The sequence below is a fragment of the Anarhichas minor genome, unplaced genomic scaffold (genome assembly GCF_050575085.1).
Source record: "Anarhichas minor isolate MPS153535 unplaced genomic scaffold, ASM5057508v1 ptg000037l, whole genome shotgun sequence".
NCBI classification, from domain to species: domain Eukaryota; kingdom Metazoa; phylum Chordata; class Actinopteri; order Perciformes; family Anarhichadidae; genus Anarhichas; species Anarhichas minor.
Window position 1 is genome coordinate 1,175,001 of NW_027466483.1, and position 15,000 is coordinate 1,190,000.

At 44.5% G+C, this 15,000-nt stretch overlaps 2 non-coding genes across 2 annotated transcripts; both read left to right on the forward strand.

Annotated features, from left to right (window-relative positions):
• Positions 1-6,509: 6,509 nt before the first annotated feature.
• LOC142967577 (5S ribosomal RNA) lies at positions 6,510-6,628 on the forward strand. Its single transcript, XR_012958844.1, has one exon. It is a non-coding gene; the product is annotated as a 5S ribosomal RNA (ribosomal RNA).
• Positions 6,629-6,864: 236 nt separating this feature from the next.
• On the forward strand, positions 6,865-6,983 carry LOC142966685 (5S ribosomal RNA). The gene has a single exon (XR_012958166.1). It is a non-coding gene; the product is annotated as a 5S ribosomal RNA (ribosomal RNA).
• The last annotated feature ends 8,017 nt before the right edge of the window (positions 6,984-15,000 follow it).

Sequence of the window (15,000 nt, forward strand, 5' to 3'; positions counted from 1 at the left end):
AGGGGCGTTTTTAGTCCTTTTTTTTTTCCCCCAAAATGGCGGACCACCCGGTAAACCCGACCTGGAATGAACTCACATTAACTCTTACGGATAACCCCAGCGGTTTGGTGGTGGGCGGAGAGGGCCGTGGTGTTGACAACGGTACAGTAGAACTGACGGAGAACGGGGGCAGTGGTGGTGCCAAAGGTGTGGAAGAACTGACGAAGAATGGTGACAGCAGTGATGCTGTTAAAAGAACGGGAGAACTGACGAAGAATGGAGACGGCAGCGATGCTGTTACAAGAACGGAGGAACGGGCCTCACGGAGCCTAACTGTGAACGTGGAGATGGAAGGCGGAGAGACTATGAGTGCTATCGAGCTCATCAGTCATGTGCAGAGGTTGTGCGGTGCGTTACTGGCGTGCAGAGTGCTCGGCCAAAAGAAGTTTGAACTCACAATGAGCAACATAACGGGTAAGAAAAAACTGATGGAGGGTTTTAAGATTGGGGAAACAAGGGTTCATGCTAGAGAGATCACTAACGACGAGCTCATCGTCTCTTTTCTCAATCTGCCCTATTATATCAGAGACAATGATATCTTTTTGAGACTGGATAGCTGGGGGGTAACGCCTATGTCACCTATTAGACGCAGAATGTGGCCAGGCTCTAAGGTGACGGACGGCACTCGATTTCTACGAGTTAAATTCAACGAAAGAGTCCGTTCGCTACCATATTCTACAAAATTTAACACGGTGCTGGGCTCGGAGTATTTCCGGGTAATTCATGACAGGCAGACCAAAATATGTAGGCTCTGCATGCAGCCTGGGCATGTTCAAAGAGAATGCCCTGAGTTCACATGCTACACCTGCGGAGAGCAAGGGCATTTTTCTAGGGAGTGTTCCACACGAAAGACTAACAAATGCAAGGGATGTAAGCGGGCACCGGACAGCTGTGTGTGCCATGTGGAGGTGACAGAAGAGGAGATGGTGGGGACTGCGGAGGAGGTGGAGGAGGAGCAGGAGGAGGAGGAGGTGCAGAGCGACGACGGTACGTCGAGCACTGGCACCGTGGAGGAGGACGTGGACGAGGAGGAGGAGGAGGAGGAGGAGATGGAGGAGGAAGAGGATGATGAGGCTGCTGCGGGGACCTGTGTGAGCGAGCTGAACAAAGAGAGAACGGCGATGACTACGGCTGTAATGAGGCCGAAGCCTGCAGCCTGTATGGCAGAGACTACAGCGGTGAAAGCAGGTGCAGCTGTGGAGCCAGTGACAAGGGCAGGTGCAGCAGTGGAGCCAGTGACAGAGCCAGGTGCAGCTACGGCGCCAGCGAAAGAGGCAGGTGCAGTTGTGGAGCCAGTGACAAGGGCAGGTGCAGGGGTGGAGCCAGTGACAGCAGCAGGCGTGGTGGTGAAGCCACGGAGGACGACCGATGCAGGGAGGAGAACTGAAATAGTGGAGGTGCCGGAGACGGCGTCCAGCCAGATTGATCTGAGTGGGCCAAGGCTGGTGCCCAGCCAGCCAGAGCTAAAGGTGGGAGAGGCACGAGCCAGTGCCAGGCTGAAGGAGCAAGTCCAGACCAAGCCGGGCAAGGCCCGAGTGGGGAGACTGGTTGCGAGGAAACCGAAGGCGGTGCTATTGGAAGACGCAGAGGTAGAGCTGCGAAAGAGGGCTGAGGAAAAGGCGGCGATGGGGTCTTCCCTGGACAGCTTTGTTCCTCAAGACATTGGGAACTGCGGCTCCCCGCTGCTATTAAGTGACCCCTCGGACTCAGACATGGACATCGAGAAGGGCCAAAGGGTGAGGAAAAGGGATGGAGAGATTATAAAAGGGTCTGATAATCGGAATAAAGCACTGAAAAAATAACACCATGTTTTGTTTTGCTATGCTTTATGTGCCTTTACTGACAGCCCTCATGGCCTTTGACTCTCAGTCTTTTCTTTCTTTTAATGCCAATGGCTTAAAAGACCCAGGTAAAATGAGAGCAGTGTTTGATAGGAACAAACATGTGGACATAATTTGTCTTCAAGAAACTGGGTGGGACCTAAAGGCTGTCAGCCATGCTCAAAAACTGTGGAAAGGGGTGATTTACTCCCAGGAGGGTATTGGGCGAGCACGAGGGGTCGCAGTACTAATTAGCAGAAAACTTAGTACTAGTAGTAAATGTGTATATAGAGCTAGCAATGGCAAGTGTGTGATAGTGGATATATTAATAAATAGTGATATAATTAGACTGATTAATATACATGCGCCCAGTATTGAGGAGGAACGCAGAAACTTCTTCGGAAGTCTGAACAAGTGGATAAATAATAATACTATTATTCTAGGGGACTATAATATCACGCTTAGTAGTAGTGACAATTATAATGATAAATTTAGGTGTGACACGAGTAGAACTGCACTTAAAGATATCATGATAGAAAAAAACTTAATGGATGTATGGAGGGTAATTAACCCTAGGACAAGGGGTTATTCTAGAAGACAGGTTGTCCTGGGCAAGTTAAAACAAACCCGAATAGACCTGGGCCTGGTGGCTTCGGGTCTAGTTAAACGGGTTACTGACATGAAGTATGTGTTTAATGCATGGAGCGATCACGCGTACGTGGATTTAAAATTTGGTGACAGCACGGCTAAAAAAGGCAAGGGCACATGGTGCTATAATAACAGTTTGTTGGAGGACACAGCGTATAAGAATAAAGTAAAGAAATTACTAACCCAAAGTGCATATGACATGCCATATGTAGATAATAAAATAGAATACTGGGAGGAAATTAAATTAAGAATAAAGAAAATAAGCATTAGTTATAGTAAGAATAAAAAATGGGAAGAGAAAAGAGAGGAGAGCATGTTAAATGATTTATTAAACAAGGAATTAGAGAAGATGGAGCTAGATACAAATTATAATAGTGAAAACTATGAATTATATAGGAATAAACTGACGGATATTGAGACCAAACGTTGCAAGGGCGCCGCGGTCAGGAGTAGGTCGCAGTTCCTGCTTGAAGGGGAAAAAAGCACGGGTTTTTTTCTGGGGCTGGAGAGGATAAAACAAGAGAAGCAATATATAAATCAACTGGTGAGCAGCGAGGACCTAGTATGCACTGAAAGCAAGGACCTTTTAAAAATAGTAAAAGACTACTATAGTGAGCTGTATAAAGGGCAAGGGCCTCTAAAGGAGCACATAGTAAAAATGACGAATCAGATAGGAACCCAAATAAGTGAAAATGATAAAAATTATTGTGACTTGCCTATCTCTAGGCAGGAGATAGAGGCAGTCATAAAAAGCCTTAAACACAATAAGAGCCCAGGTTCTGATGGCCTTACTGCCGAGGTGTATAACGAGTTTTCTGTTTTACTCTCTCCCATTTTGTTACATGTTTTTGATGAGATGGCGAGGCAAAATATCATGCCTGACAAGATATCGGAAGGGATTATCACATTAATATACAAGCAGAAAGGTACAAAAGATAGGCTGGAATATTACAGACCCATAAGCCTGTTAAATACAGATTACAAAATCATAGCAAAGGTGTTGGCTAATAGGATGAGAGAGGTAATTAAAACTATTGTCATTGACACTCAGACCTATAGCATTCCGGATAGGGATATAAGTGATAATATAATTGCAATAAAAAACCTAGTAGATAGTATGAATAGAGAGGGGGGGTGTTTATTAGGGATAGACTTAGAGAAAGCATTTGACAGGGTGGAACATGAGTTTATGTGGGAGGTATTAAATAAATATGGGTTTGGTGAAAAATACATAAATTGGGTGAAATTATTATATAAAAAGGCTAGAAGCCGCGTTAAGGTCAACGGTTTCTTGACTGATCCTGTGGAGCTGCAGAGGTCCATTAGGCAGGGTTGCCCCCTGTCTGCCATGCTATACAGCCTTGTGGCGGAGCCGTTGGCTTTAAGCATAATTAATGACAATGAAATAGCTGGGATTAAAACCGAGAGAGGGAATATGGTCAAAGTTATTCAATACGCGGATGATATAAATATCTTTTTAAATAACAGTACACATATAGAGAGGGTCATGGTGCATATAAATGACTATGAGATGGCCTCTGGGGCAAAAGTAAACAATTCTAAATCAGAAATAATGGTTTTCAAGGAGGCAGGGTTTGACACAAACAAATGGGGTTTTAAAGTAACTGACGAGGAGAGGAAAATCTTAGGAGTCTATGTAGGGAAAGATGGGGCTAAAGCTAGGGATAGAAACTGGAAGGAAATGATTAAAAAAACTCAAAACATATGTAATCTGTGGAAAGCGCGAGGGCTGAATATCAGAGGAAAGGTAATTGTATCTAATGCTCTAGTTTTGTCCAAAATTAACCATATTCTCGGGTCCTGTGAGCTGCCGGATTGGGCGCTAAATTCACTGAACAGTGTGATCTCCTCGTTTTTGTGGAAGGGGAGGGGAAATATGATTGCTCGCAGGACATTAATAGCTAAAAAAAGGGAGGGGGGTTTAGATCTGATTGACATTAGTGCCAAAAGAGATGCACTTAGGGTCAAATTAATAGGGCGTTTTCTGGATCACTCGAGGCTGCATCCTTGGAAAGATACCTTGGCGGGCTTCCTGGCAGAGTATGGTGAGAGGAGCAGTTACAATTTGTACGCTTTCTCTCCCAGAAATGTTACAGGGGGGTTGCCGGGGTTCTATCGCGAGGTGCTGGAGGCTTGGGACAAGTTTCTGCCCCACCTCAGACCTGACTTTGAATTTAAAGAGCAAGTGATGAAATTACCTTTCCTCAACTCGCCTTTCTTCTCCCATAAGGGCAGGCCCCTCATTTCCAAGGCTCTCCGCGAGGCGGGTTTGTCTACGCTGGGGGGAGTCTGTGGGGGGAGGTGGGGTTTAACTTTCGATAAAACCAAAACATTGATAGCACTGAGAAGGGCGGGAGGGCCTTTTAAGGGAAAGCAAATTACTGAACTGGGGATGAGTGTAAATGACTGTGTGGACGAGAATTGGAGGGCTCTGAAGCAATGTAGTAATCAAGTGCAGGGTGATGCTGTGAGCTTCTTCCTGTGTCAGGGTGAGAGGAATGTGCCAGTCACGCAAATAAAAACTAAAGTGATCTATGATACTCTAATTCAGAAGCTTACTAAAAAACCTGCGTCAGAGCCACACTGGGCTGCTTTGTTCCCTAACAAAGACATAAAATCAATTTGGAGTAACCTGCTTGTTCCTTCCATTCCTCATGCAGTTTTTGATACTGACTTTAAGCTTAGGCACAGGAGGTACTATACCAGTATCGTCCTGCATCAGCTCCACAAACTCAAGTTCCAAAGGTCATGTGCGGTCTGTGGGGTAGAGGATGAGGATTTTGACCATCTCATTTTTAAATGCTCCGCTCTAACTGATATACGGAATTATGTGCGCCAGCTTTTGGGTACGTATTGTGGTGCTAAGGTGCAAGAACTGAGTGAGTGGGACTGGGTTTGGCTTTTCGGCCTACCCAAGCAGGGTAAAGGGGGGACGGTGGTTCAGATGAACACACTTCTTGCTCTTGCCAGGCATGCAGTAGTCCTAAGGAGAAATTATGCTGTGTTTGAGCAAAAGCAAGTAAATGCAAAAGCACTATTTAAGAATCTTTTAAGAGCTCACCTGGGACTGCTGCATGTCTGTAGAGAAGAGTGGTTCTCTGAAATGTTTTTAAACAGAACGTCCCTGTGTAAGGTCGAGGAGGATGGGAGGCTCTGCTTCCTGTTCTGAGTTATCCTAATAGGAGGCCTAAGATAGTTTTGCTTGAGCCGCTATCAAAGAGCAGGTTATCTCTTTTAGGTTGTTTTTTTTTTCGTTTGTGTATTTTGTTTGTATATTTGGTTGCTTATTTATTTGTTTGGCCTTTATGTCTATGTCTGAGGTGGAGTTTTGGGGTTGTAATAATTTCTTTTTAGGGTTAGTCTCATGGATAAGGTTTTTTTTTGCCTTTGGGCTGCTTGGCTGGTTTCTCTTGCGGGTTGTTTTATTTTGCCTCGTTTTGCCTGTTTTGCTTAATATGGGTTTTTGTTGCTTGATGTATGCTCGTGAAGTGGCTAATCTAGCTGAGGATATATTTTGATATTACTTCCTGTTTATTGTAAATATATATATATATATATATTATTGATACAAAGAAAATTGTAAAAATTAACTTGTGACATTTTTGATAATAAAAGATAACAAAAAAAAAATTCGCGCCCGATCTCGTCCGATCTCGGAAGCTAAGCAGAGTCGGGCCTGGTTAGTACTTGGATGGGAGACCGCCTGGGAATACCGGGTGCTGTAAGTTTTTTCACTTCTCTCTCCAAAAGGCAGAGGACACTGCTGCTTTTTCACTTGAGAAATATGAGAAAAAGGCAAGATTGAAGAAGAGATGCATACAAAGATGTGGGTCACGGTAAAAAGGGAAAAGAGAATCAATCAATATATCAGTATTTTCTTATTTTTGGAATGTTAATTAATGAACTGGTTTAGGTTCGTTTACGTTGTAAAATTGACCTACTGTTGTAGGTTTTAAAGAACTATGTGTTGGAGACAAACTTGCTTACGGCCATACCTCTCTGTTCGCGCCCGATCTCGTCCGATCTCGGAAGCTAAGCAGAGTCGGGCCTGGTTAGTACTTGGATGGGAGACCGCCTGGGAATACCGGGTGCTGTAAGTTTTTTCACTTCTCTCTCCAAAAGGCAGAGGACACTGCTGCTTTTTCACTTGAGAAATATGAGAAAAAGGCAAGATTGAAGAGGTGGTTTACGGTAAAAAGGGAAAAGAGAATCAATCAATATATCAATATTTTCTTATTTTTGGAATGTTAATTAATGAACTGGTTTAGGTTCGTTAACGTTTTAAAATTGACCTACTGTTGTAGGTTTTAAAGAACTATTTGTTGGAGACAAACTTGCTTACGGCCATACCTCTCTGTTCGCGCCAGATCTCGTCCGATCTCGGAAGCTAAGCAGAGTCGGGCCTGGTTAGTACTTGGATGGGAGACCGCCTGGGAATACCGGGTGCTGTAAGTTTTTTCACTTCTCTCTCCAAAAGGCAGAGGACACTGCTGCTTTTTCACTTGAGAAATATGAGAAAAAGGCAAGATTGAAGAAGAGATGCATACAAAGATGTGGGTCACGGTAAAAAGGGAAAAGAGAATCAATCAATATATCAGTATTTTCTTATTTTTGGAATGTTAATTAATGAACTGGTTTAGGTTCGTTAACGTTTTAAAATTGACCTACTGTTGTAGGTTTTAAAGAACTATTTGTTGGAGACAAACTTGCTTACGGCCACACCTCTCTGTCCTGTTTCAGACCAGAGTGCATTGTGGGTTAGAGCTACTTCCTCCTTGGAGGAAGCACACGGCTGTGCTTTGTTTTTCTCCTCTTATCTCTCTCTCCTTTCGTTTGTTTTACATGTCCTAAGAGAAGGTTTTTTTTGGTTTTGCTCAGCTGATTTTGTCAGTAGTACCCCCGTCAGTGTCTCACTGAGCGGGGGGAAGCGTTTTTTTCCGTGTTTTGTGAGCTATCCCCCGTGTTTTTTTTGAGGGGCGTTTTTAGTCCTTTTTTTTTTCCCCCAAAATGGCGGACCACCCGGTAAACCCGACCTGGAATGAACTCACATTAACTCTTACGGATAACCCCAGCGGTTTGGTGGTGGGCGGAGAGGGCCGTGGTGTTGACAACGGTACAGTAGAACTGACGGAGAACGGGGGCAGTGGTGGTGCCAAAGGTGTGGAAGAACTGACGAAGAATGGTGACAGCAGTGATGCTGTTAAAAGAACGGGAGAACTGACGAAGAATGGAGACGGCAGCGATGCTGTTACAAGAACGGAGGAACGGGCCTCACGGAGCCTAACTGTGAACGTGGAGATGGAAGGCGGAGAGACTATGAGTGCTATCGAGCTCATCAGTCATGTGCAGAGGTTGTGCGGTGCGTTACTGGCGTGCAGAGTGCTCGGCCAAAAGAAGTTTGAACTCACAATGAGCAACATAACGGGTAAGAAAAAACTGATGGAGGGTTTTAAGATTGGGGAAACAAGGGTTCATGCTAGAGAGATCACTAACGACGAGCTCATCGTCTCTTTTCTCAATCTGCCCTATTATATCAGAGACAATGATATCTTTTTGAGACTGGATAGCTGGGGGGTAACGCCTATGTCACCTATTAGACGCAGAATGTGGCCAGGCTCTAAGGTGACGGACGGCACTCGATTTCTACGAGTTAAATTCAACGAAAGAGTCCGTTCGCTACCATATTCTACAAAATTTAACACGGTGCTGGGCTCGGAGTATTTCCGGGTAATTCATGACAGGCAGACCAAAATATGTAGGCTCTGCATGCAGCCTGGGCATGTTCAAAGAGAATGCCCTGAGTTCACATGCTACACCTGCGGAGAGCAAGGGCATTTTTCTAGGGAGTGTTCCACACGAAAGACTAACAAATGCAAGGGATGTAAGCGGGCACCGGACAGCTGTGTGTGCCATGTGGAGGTGACAGAAGAGGAGATGGTGGGGACTGCGGAGGAGGTGGAGGAGGAGCAGGAGGAGGAGGAGGTGCAGAGCGACGACGGTACGTCGAGCACTGGCACCGTGGAGGAGGACGTGGACGAGGAGGAGGAGGAGGAGGAGGAGATGGAGGAGGAAGAGGATGATGAGGCTGCTGCGGGGACCTGTGTGAGCGAGCTGAACAAAGAGAGAACGGCGATGACTACGGCTGTAATGAGGCCGAAGCCTGCAGCCTGTATGGCAGAGACTACAGCGGTGAAAGCAGGTGCAGCTGTGGAGCCAGTGACAAGGGCAGGTGCAGCAGTGGAGCCAGTGACAGCGCCAGGTGCAGCTACGGCGCCAGCGAAAGAGGCAGGTGCAGTTGTGGAGCCAGTGACAAGGGCAGGTGCAGGGGTGGAGCCAGTGACAGCAGCAGGCGTGGTGGTGAAGCCACGGAGGACGACCGATGCAGGGAGGAGAACTGAAATAGTGGAGGTGCCGGAGACGGCGTCCAGCCAGATTGATCTGAGTGGGCCAAGGCTGGTGCCCAGCCAGCCAGAGCTAAAGGTGGGAGAGGCACGAGCCAGTGCCAGGCTGAAGGAGCAAGTCCAGACCAAGCCGGGCAAGGCCCGAGTGGGGAGACTGGTTGCGAGGAAACCGAAGGCGGTGCTATTGGAAGACGCAGAGGTAGAGCTGCGAAAGAGGGCTGAGGAAAAGGCGGCGATGGGGTCTTCCCTGGACAGCTTTGTTCCTCAAGACATTGGGAACTGCGGCTCCCCGCTGCTATTAAGTGACCCCTCGGACTCAGACATGGACATCGAGAAGGGCCAAAGGGTGAGGAAAAGGGATGGAGAGATTATAAAAGGGTCTGATAATCGGAATAAAGCACTGAAAAAATAACACCATGTTTTGTTTTGCTATGCTTTATGTGCCTTTACTGACAGCCCTCATGGCCTTTGACTCTCAGTCTTTTCTTTCTTTTAATGCCAATGGCTTAAAAGACCCAGGTAAAATGAGAGCAGTGTTTGATAGGAACAAACATGTGGACATAATTTGTCTTCAAGAAACTGGGTGGGACCTAAAGGCTGTCAGCCATGCTCAAAAACTGTGGAAAGGGGTGATTTACTCCCAGGAGGGTATTGGGCGAGCACGAGGGGTCGCAGTACTAATTAGCAGAAAACTTAGTACTAGTAGTAAATGTGTATATAGAGCTAGCAATGGCAAGTGTGTGATAGTGGATATATTAATAAATAGTGATATAATTAGACTGATTAATATACATGCGCCCAGTATTGAGGAGGAACGCAGAAACTTCTTCGGAAGTCTGAACAAGTGGATAAATAATAATACTATTATTCTAGGGGACTATAATATCACGCTTAGTAGTAGTGACAATTATAATGATAAATTTAGGTGTGACACGAGTAGAACTGCACTTAAAGATATCATGATAGAAAAAAACTTAATGGATGTATGGAGGGTAATTAACCCTAGGACAAGGGGTTATTCTAGAAGACAGGTTGTCCTGGGCAAGTTAAAACAAACCCGAATAGACCTGGGCCTGGTGGCTTCGGGTCTAGTTAAACGGGTTACTGACATGAAGTATGTGTTTAATGCATGGAGCGATCACGCGTACGTGGATTTAAAATTTGGTGACAGCACGGCTAAAAAAGGCAAGGGCACATGGTGCTATAATAACAGTTTGTTGGAGGACACAGCGTATAAGAATAAAGTAAAGAAATTACTAACCCAAAGTGCATATGACATGCCATATGTAGATAATAAAATAGAATACTGGGAGGAAATTAAATTAAGAATAAAGAAAATAAGCATTAGTTATAGTAAGAATAAAAAATGGGAAGAGAAAAGAGAGGAGAGCATGTTAAATGATTTATTAAACAAGGAATTAGAGAAGATGGAGCTAGATACAAATTATAATAGTGAAAACTATGAATTATATAGGAATAAACTGACGGATATTGAGACCAAACGTTGCAAGGGCGCCGCGGTCAGGAGTAGGTCGCAGTTCCTGCTTGAAGGGGAAAAAAGCACGGGTTTTTTTCTGGGGCTGGAGAGGATAAAACAAGAGAAGCAATATATAAATCAACTGGTGAGCAGTGAGGACCTAGTATGCACTGAAAGCGAGGACCTTTTAAAAATAGTAAAAGACTACTATAGTGAGCTGTATAAAGGGCAAGGGCCTCTAAAGGAGCACATAGTAAAAATGACGAATCAGATAGGAACCCAAATAAGTGAAAATGATAAAAATTATTGTGACTTGCCTATCTCTAGGCAGGAGATAGAGGCAGTCATAAAAAGCCTTAAACACAATAAGAGCCCAGGTTCTGATGGCCTTACTGCCGAGGTGTATAACGAGTTTTCTGTTTTACTCTCTCCCATTTTGTTACATGTTTTTGATGAGATGGCGAGGCAAAATATCATGCCTGACAAGATATCGGAAGGGATTATCACATTAATATACAAGCAGAAAGGTACAAAAGATAGGCTGGAATATTACAGACCCATAAGCCTGTTAAATACAGATTACAAAATCATAGCAAAGGTGTTGGCTAATAGGATGAGAGAGGTAATTAAAACTATTGTCATTGACACTCAGACCTATAGCATTCCGGATAGGGATATAAGTGATAATATAATTGCAATAAAAAACCTAGTAGATAGTATGAATAGAGAGGGGGGGTGTTTATTAGGGATAGACTTAGAGAAAGCATTTGACAGGGTGGAACATGAGTTTATGTGGGAGGTATTAAATAAATATGGGTTTGGTGAAAAATACATAAATTGGGTGAAATTATTATATAAAAAGGCTAGAAGCCGCGTTAAGGTCAACGGTTTCTTGACTGATCCTGTGGAGCTGCAGAGGTCCATTAGGCAGGGTTGCCCCCTGTCTGCCATGCTATACAGCCTTGTGGCGGAGCCGTTGGCTTTAAGCATAATTAATGACAATGAAATAGCTGGGATTAAAACCGAGAGAGGGAATATGGTCAAAGTTATTCAATACGCGGATGATATAAATATCTTTTTAAATAACAGTACACATATAGAGAGGGTCATGGTGCATATAAATGACTATGAGATGGCCTCTGGGGCAAAAGTAAACAATTCTAAATCAGAAATAATGGTTTTCAAGGAGGCAGGGTTTGACACAAACAAATGGGGTTTTAAAGTAACTGACGAGGAGAGGAAAATCTTAGGAGTCTATGTAGGGAAAGATGGGGCTAAAGCTAGGGATAGAAACTGGAAGGAAATGATTAAAAAAACTCAAAACATATGTAATCTGTGGAAAGCGCGAGGGCTGAATATCAGAGGAAAGGTAATTGTATCTAATGCTCTAGTTTTGTCCAAAATTAACCATATTCTCGGGTCCTGTGAGCTGCCGGATTGGGCGCTAAATTCACTGAACAGTGTGATCTCCTCGTTTTTGTGGAAGGGGAGGGGAAATATGATTGCTCGCAGGACATTAATAGCTAAAAAAAGGGAGGGGGGTTTAGATCTGATTGACATTAGTGCCAAAAGAGATGCACTTAGGGTCAAATTAATAGGGCGTTTTCTGGATCACTCGAGGCTGCATCCTTGGAAAGATACCTTGGCGGGCTTCCTGGCAGAGTATGGTGAGAGGAGCAGTTACAATTTGTACGCTTTCTCTCCCAGAAATGTTACAGGGGGGTTGCCGGGGTTCTATCGCGAGGTGCTGGAGGCTTGGGACAAGTTTCTGCCCCACCTCAGACCTGACTTTGAATTTAAAGAGCAAGTGATGAAATTACCTTTCCTCAACTCGCCTTTCTTCTCCCATAAGGGCAGGCCCCTCATTTCCAAGGCTCTCCGCGAGGCGGGTTTGTCTACGCTGGGGGGAGTCTGTGGGGGGAGGTGGGGTTTAACTTTCGATAAAACCAAAACATTGATAGCACTGAGAAGGGCGGGAGGGCCTTTTAAGGGAAAGCAAATTACTGAACTGGGGATGAGTGTAAATGACTGTGTGGACGAGAATTGGAGGGCTCTGAAGCAATGTAGTAATCAAGTGCAGGGTGATGCTGTGAGCTTCTTCCTGTGTCAGGGTGAGAGGAATGTGCCAGTCACGCAAATAAAAACTAAAGTGATCTATGATACTCTAATTCAGAAGCTTACTAAAAAACCTGCGTCAGAGCCACACTGGGCTGCTTTGTTCCCTAACAAAGACATAAAATCAATTTGGAGTAACCTGCTTGTTCCTTCCATTCCTCATGCAGTTTTTGATACTGACTTTAAGCTTAGGCACAGGAGGTACTATACCAGTATCGTCCTGCATCAGCTCCACAAACTCAAGTTCCAAAGGTCATGTGCGGTCTGTGGGGTAGAGGATGAGGATTTTGACCATCTCATTTTTAAATGCTCCGCTCTAACTGATATACGGAATTATGTGCGCCAGCTTTTGGGTACGTATTGTGGTGCTAAGGTGCAAGAACTGAGTGAGTGGGACTGGGTTTGGCTTTTCGGCCTACCCAAGCAGGGTAAAGGGGGGACGGTGGTTCAGATGAACACACTTCTTGCTCTTGCCAGGCATGCAGTAGTCCTAAGGAGAAATTATGCTGTGTTTGAGCAAAAGCAAGTAAATGCAAAAGCACTATTTAAGAATCTTTTAAGAGCTCACCTGGGACTGCTGCATGTCTGTAGAGAAGAGTGGTTCTCTGAAATGTTTTTAAACAGAACGTCCCTGTGTAAGGTCGAGGAGGATGGGAGGCTCTGCTTCCTGTTCTGAGTTATCCTAATAGGAGGCCTAAGATAGTTTTGCTTGAGCCGCTATCAAAGAGCAGGTTATCTCTTTTAGGTTGTTTTTTTTTTCGTTTGTGTATTTTGTTTGTATATTTGGTTGCTTATTTATTTGTTTGGCCTTTATGTCTATGTCTGAGGTGGAGTTTTGGGGTTGTAATAATTTCTTTTTAGGGTTAGTCTCATGGATAAGGTTTTTTTTTGCCTTTGGGCTGCTTGGCTGGTTTCTCTTGCGGGTTGTTTTATTTTGCCTCGTTTTGCCTGTTTTGCTTAATATGGGTTTTTGTTGCTTGATGTATGCTCGTGAAGTGGCTAATCTAGCTGAGGATATATTTTGATATTACTTCCTGTTTATTGTAAATATATATATATATATATATTATTGATACAAAGAAAATTGTAAAAATTAACTTGTGACATTTTTGATAATAAAAGATAACAAAAAAAAAATTCGCGCCAGATCTCGTCCGATCTCGGAAGCTAAGCAGAGTCGGGCCTGGTTAGTACTTGGATGGGAGACCGCCTGGGAATACCGGGTGCTGTAAGTTTTTTCACTTCTCTCTCCAAAAGGCAGAGGACACTGCTGCTTTTTCACTTGAGAAATATGAGAAAAAGTCAAGATTGAAGAAGAGATGCATACAAAGATGTGGGTAACGGTAAAAAGGGAAGAGAGAATCAATCAATATATCAATATTTTCTTATTTTTGGAATGTTAATTAATGAACTGGTTTAGGTTCGTTAACGTTTTAAAATTGACCTACTGTTGTAGGTTTTAAAGAACTATTTGTTGGAGACAAACTTGCTTACGGCCATACCTCTCTGTCCTGTTTCAGACCAGAGTGCATTGTGGGTTAGAGCTACTTCCTCCTTGGAGGAAGCACACGGCTGTGCTTTGTTTTCTCCTCTTATCTCTCTCTCCTTTTGTTTGTTTTACATGCCCTAAGAGAAGGTTTATTTTTTGGTTTTGCTCAGCTGATTGTGTCAGTAGTACCCCCGTCAGTGTCTCACTGAGCGGGGGGAAGCGTTTTTTTCCGTGTTTTGTGAGCTATCCCCCGTGTTTTTTTTTTGGGGGGCGCTTTTAGTCCTTTTTTTTTTTTCCCAAGATGGCGGACCACCCGGTAAACCCGACCTGGAATGAACTCACTTTAACTCTTACGGATAACCCCAGCGGCTTGGTGGTGGGCGGAGAGGGCCGTGGTGTTGCCAACGGTACAGTAGAACTGACGGAGAACGGGGGCAGTGGTGGTGCCAAAGGTGTGGAAGAACTGACGAAGAATGGTGACAGCAGTGACGCTGTTAAAAGAACGGGAGAACTGACAAAGAATGGAGACGGCAGCGATGCTGTTACAAGAACGGAGGAACGGTCCTCACGGAGCCTAACTGTGAACGTGGAGATGGAGGGTGGAGAGACTATGAGTGCTATCGAGCTCATCAGACATGTGCAGAGGTTGTGCGGTGAGTTACTGGCGTGCAGAGTGCTCGGCCAAAAGAAGTTTGAACTCACAATGAGCAACATAACGGGTAAGAAAAAACTGATGGAGGGTTTTAAGATTGGGGAAACGAGGGTTCATGCTAGAGAGATCACTAACGACGAGCTCATCGTCTCTTTTCTCAATCTGCCCTATTCTATCAGAGACAATGATATCTTTTTGAGACTGGATAGCTGGGGGGTAACGCCTATGTCACCTATTAGACGCAGAATGTGGCCAGGCTCTAAGGTGACGGACGGCACTCGATTTCTACGAGTTAAATTTAACGAAAGAGTTCGTTCGCTACCATATTCTACAAAATT